General features: G+C 47.0%; 1 pseudogene; it reads right to left on the reverse strand.

Moving 5' to 3' along the window:
- Positions 1-926: 926 nt before the first annotated feature.
- LOC105530706 lies at positions 927-1,833 on the reverse strand (annotated as a pseudogene).
- Between the last annotated feature and the right edge of the window lie 3,134 nt (positions 1,834-4,967).

The raw sequence follows: 4,967 nt of genomic DNA on the forward strand, positions 1-4,967 counted from the left end.
TTTTTTTTTTCTTTTAGTCGGAGTCTCACTCTTTTGCTAGTCTGCAGTGCAGTGGCGTGATCTCAGCTCACTGCAACCTCTGCCTCCCGGGTTCAAGCAATTCTTATGCCTCAGCCTCCCAAGTAGCCGGGACTACAAGCACTCACCACCATGCCTGGCTGATTTTTGTATTTTTAGTAGAAACAGGGTTTCACCATGTTGGCTAGGAAGGTCTTGGTCTCTTGACCTCGTGATCTGCCCGCCTTGGCCTCCCAGAGTGCTGGGATTACAGGCGTGGACCACTGCGCCTGGCCTGAGTTCAACTTTTTTCACACTTCTTGTTGTCCATCCAAGGTTTCATTTGTACAACACATATCTCTGATTAGTAGAGTTTTATTAAGTACATGATGGTATCTGCAATCTTGGAAAAGGGACTTTATGGGAGGTAACTTCACTATTCCTAAAACCTCCCAACTTGATTCTTCTATCTTACACTCAAAATATTATTAAATCTCATACTGACCCTGCACTGCAGCATCCTGAGAAAACTCCACCTGCACCCTCTGGATGTGACACAATTCCTACATTCCATTGTCAGGCAGATAGTGAAGATTACTTAGTACTAGGTGGGGGGATGTTTTATGGCAATTCCTGGGCTTCAGTTTCATCCAGTGTTGAGTGCCAAATCCTCCAAGATGACACTTCCTCTTTCATCATGTGGATTTTGCATCCTTAAATTTTCTTCTAGTGTGTTGCTGTGTAACCCTCCTTGACTGAATAAACAGTTAGGACTATTTCTCAACTCATGGAGAATTCCTGTTGCCTGGTGTCTGGATTTGTCAGAAGTCTCACCCAGCCAATTATAATCAATCTTTATTTTAGAAGCTGTTCTTTTTTCGTTTGTTCCCCCACAGGCTTAATTCACTTTACTTTTTGTGTATAAAACTCTATGTTGTAGCCACAGCTGGAGCCTGGGTCCTCTGCACGGAGACTCTGGTGTGGGTCTTGACCAGGTGGTCAGTGAATTCCTAATAGGGAGACTTAGTGAGTAGGGTCTCCTTCCAAAGGTCAAGGGTCAGGTAGCTGTAGATCTTAGAGATGGCATCAAAGGTGGCCTTGGTGAAGTTGCCCAGGGTGGCAGTGCAGCCCCTGGCTGAGTAATCGATACCAGCTAACATGAGCAGCTTCTTGGGCACAGCCGCCGAGAGGATACCAGTGCCCCCGGGCGCGGGGATGAAGCACGCCAGCACAGAGCCCCAGCGGCCGGTCACCTTGCAAGCGACGGTGTGGGGCTTGCCTATCTTGTTCCCCCCGTAGCCTCTGCGCACGGGGACAATGGAGAGCTTGGCCAGGATAACGGTCTGCGAATGGCAGTGGCCACCTCCTTGGAACAGTTAACACCCAGACCGACGTGGCTATTGTAGTCTCTGATGGCAACAAATGCCTTGAACCTGGTGCGCTGGCCGGTGCGGGTCTGCTTCTGCACCGGCATAATCTTCAAAACCTCGTCCTTGAGAGAGGCCCCCAGGAAAAAGTCAATAATCTCAGATTCCTTGATGGGCAGGAATACAACTCCTCCAGGGACTTGATCTTCACGTCCTTGACCGGGCGGCCTAGCTTGGTGATGGGCGTCCACCCCCTATCCTCGCCCTTGCCTCCATAAGCTCCACGGCCTCTGCCCCGGCCTGGTCCACTGCCACTACCCCCGCCCTGGATGCCACTGCGGAAACCTCCACGGAAACCTCGGCGGAAACCACCGCAGTTCCCCATCCCAGGGTCCCCCGGGGCTTCCGGCCTCCGGGGCTTCCCGCCTCCGGGGCTTCCGGCCTCCGCTGCACCGGTGTCATCCGCCATTTGGTGTTTTCGCGGAGAAGACGTAGAAGCTGTTCTTGTTCGTCATCACTAGGTAACATCCTTTGTTTTAGAAGCTCTTCTGTGTTCCTCATCACTACGTAACTTGTTTGTTTTAGAAGCTGCTCTATGTTCATCATCGTTACGTAACATCCTTCGTTTCCTGTTCTTAACGGCTTCCAGAGAAAACCCGAAGTCAGAAGCACACGGGCATCCACTTTCGGCCGCCCTGCCTGAATATGACATAGACGGGTGTGACCAACATAAGAGTCTTCAAGAGGCTCGGTTTGGTAACTTAGGCATAGTTAATACATCCACATCATTTTTCTGAATTCTATGTTTTTTCATCCCTTCCTCCACATTTATTCATCTAAAAATGGAGGGAGAGGTTCAAAATTTTTTTAAAAACACGCTGAAGAATAGTGAGCCTTCTTCATTTGGAATTCATCCCAGTGTTAAAACAAATGAAAGAATATTGTGCAAATTTCCAGGAAAATGTCAATGATGACTGGCTAAATTGGAACAAATATCGAAAGACTCCAAAATGTTTACATCCCAGCTGGAGGCAAGTATTTCATTCCAAGTCAGGGAGGACACAAAGTGAGACTGCAGCAGGGGAATGGGCACAGTGTGGGTCCCAGCCCTCAGCATCACCAAGGTGCATTCCTCCCTGAGGACACCAGAGTTGTGACGAGTCCTGTTCCTTTAGTTTTAGATGTTTCCTTGCAGAAGCCACCCCCATTTTGACCACTCCAATAATACTGTAGGTGGAATTCAAAAGCTGAAGCGGGTACACCGTGCCTCCAGGTTGTGTTTGTGGATGATACCGTATCAGAGTCTGACTGTCGTCTGACATTTGCATCATTTCCCTGAAAGAACATGTGTAGACAGGCCAGCCAGTGGCCCTGTCTGTATAGCAGTGGCTGTAGCACTCAGTGTTGAGTGTGGAACTAGGACTGTGTGATCACTTCCCTGTATTTCCCTTTCCTTATCTTCTTTTGTTTTTTTCTTTTTTGAGACAGTCTTGCTCTGTAGCCCAGACTGGAGTGCAGTGGTGTGATCTCGGCTCACTGCAACTTCCACCTCCCGGGTTCAAGCCATTCTCCTGCCCAGCCTCCTGAGTAGCTGGGATTACAGCCACCTGCCACCATACCCAGCTAATTTTGTTTTGTATTTTTAGTAGAGACGGGGTTTCACGACGTTGGCCAGGCTGGTCTCAAACTCCTGCCCTCAGGTGATCTGCCCACCTTGGACTCCCAAAGTGCTGGGATTACAGGCGTGAGCCACCACACCCAGCCTAATTTTTTGTATCTTTAGTAGAGACAGGGTTTCGCCATGTTGGCAGGCTGGTCCTTAACATAAAGAATGATAATGACTTCCTCACAGACTGTTGAGAGAGTTAAATAAGTCAACACACATATAGTGCTTAGAGGAGGGAGCAGTAAATGTTAGTTTAATGATGTGAACACACACAGGCATACTTGATAAAGCCTAGTGAATATTTGCTCTATCAGTAACAAAATATTTGAAAAACAGCAATGAAGATCAGCAGTTTCTTTTATAATTGGGGAACTAGATAGCCACAAGCAATACAGTTTCACTTTGACTTTCAGATACCACTGAAACACCTGCGCTAGTATTCAGGCTAAAGCTCTTGAAGAGGGTAACATATTTTCTCTACCTACCTACCTCTGGCCACAAGCACTTACATGAATTGGAACTCAGGAAATGGTCAAAATTGATGTACTCACCCCTATTTATATGAGTGTTGATTTAAATAAATTATTGAGATAATTTGACACATTGATTGTTCAGATTAGAATTAAACAGAGTGACCTTTGAAAATTTCATCTCATGATTACTCTTCATGGCACCTACCATCAACTCTTTTCTTAACCATTGCTCAATACTTAATCCGCACTCCTAGTCCTACCTTCTAGCTTGAAGTTATCATTAAACTAAATAACAACCTTTAAATGAAAAGCAGGATGATACAGTCTCATTATCCCAATACATAAATCATTTGGTTGTAATGCCACCAAAATCCATCACCACAGTAGCAGCGCCTTTCCCTTGTAATACGAACATTTTTTCTAAGTACTTATTCTTCTAAGTCAGAAATGCTCTTCCATTATTACATACATCTGTGACAACCATTTCTGAATTCAGGTTTTGTTTGTTTGTTGGAGACAAGGTCTTGCTCTGTCACCCAGGCTGGAGTGCAATGGTATGATCTCAGCTCACTGCAGCCTCGACCTCCTGGGCTCAAGCAGTCCACCCACTTCAGCTTCCTGAGTAGCTGGGACAACAGGTGTCCACTACCATGCCAGGCTAATTTTTGTTTTTTTTTTTTTTTTGTAGACATGAGGTTTCATCATGTTACCCAGGCTGGTCTTGAACTTCTGGACTCAAAAAATCCACCTCCCCAACCCTCCCAGAGGGCTGGGATTGCAGGTGTGAGCCACCGCACCTGGCTGAATTCTTGTTCCTAGTGGCTTTTATCCTAAGAAACGTCTGTTTGTTTGTTTGTTTGTTTGTTTGGAGACAGGGTCTCGTTCTGTGACCCAGGCTGGAATGCAGTGGCTCAATCACAGCTCAATCTAACCTAGAACTCCTTGGCTCAAGTTATCCTCCTACCTTGGCCTCCCAAAGTGCTGGAATTACAGGCGTGAGCCACTACACCTGGCCCTTAGAAACTCTGTAAGCTATTCCTTAGGGTGAACCTGGAAACACCTTAGTAGATCCATTAATTCATTTATTCAGCCAACATTTGCTGAGCCCCTGCTGTGCTTTCAGCTCTCCTCTAGGAAGCATGGCAATGCATGCAGGGGCAAGTCTGCGTTCTCCCATGTGAGTGAGGGCTTCACCATCTCGAGGTGAGGTGGAAATGCAAGGGGCTAGGGACAGGAAGAAGCAGATAAAGGAAGGGGACCTGCTTTGCTGGCTGCAGGTACACAGTCAGCAGCTCTGACACGGGAGCTCTCCATCAAGACATCATCGCAGAAGAGATGATTCTTCCTGCGTCTAGGACAACAGCATATACAGTCTCTACCAGATGGCACGGACAGTTTATGGAGGTGGATGTGTAAAGCAAACATCCTCCTCACCACTCACACCCCTCCCCTCACAAGCCTCAA

The sequence above is a fragment of the Mandrillus leucophaeus genome, unplaced genomic scaffold (assembly GCF_000951045.1).
Source record: "Mandrillus leucophaeus isolate KB7577 unplaced genomic scaffold, Mleu.le_1.0 Scaffold84, whole genome shotgun sequence".
NCBI classification, from domain to species: Eukaryota; Metazoa; Chordata; class Mammalia; order Primates; family Cercopithecidae; genus Mandrillus; species Mandrillus leucophaeus.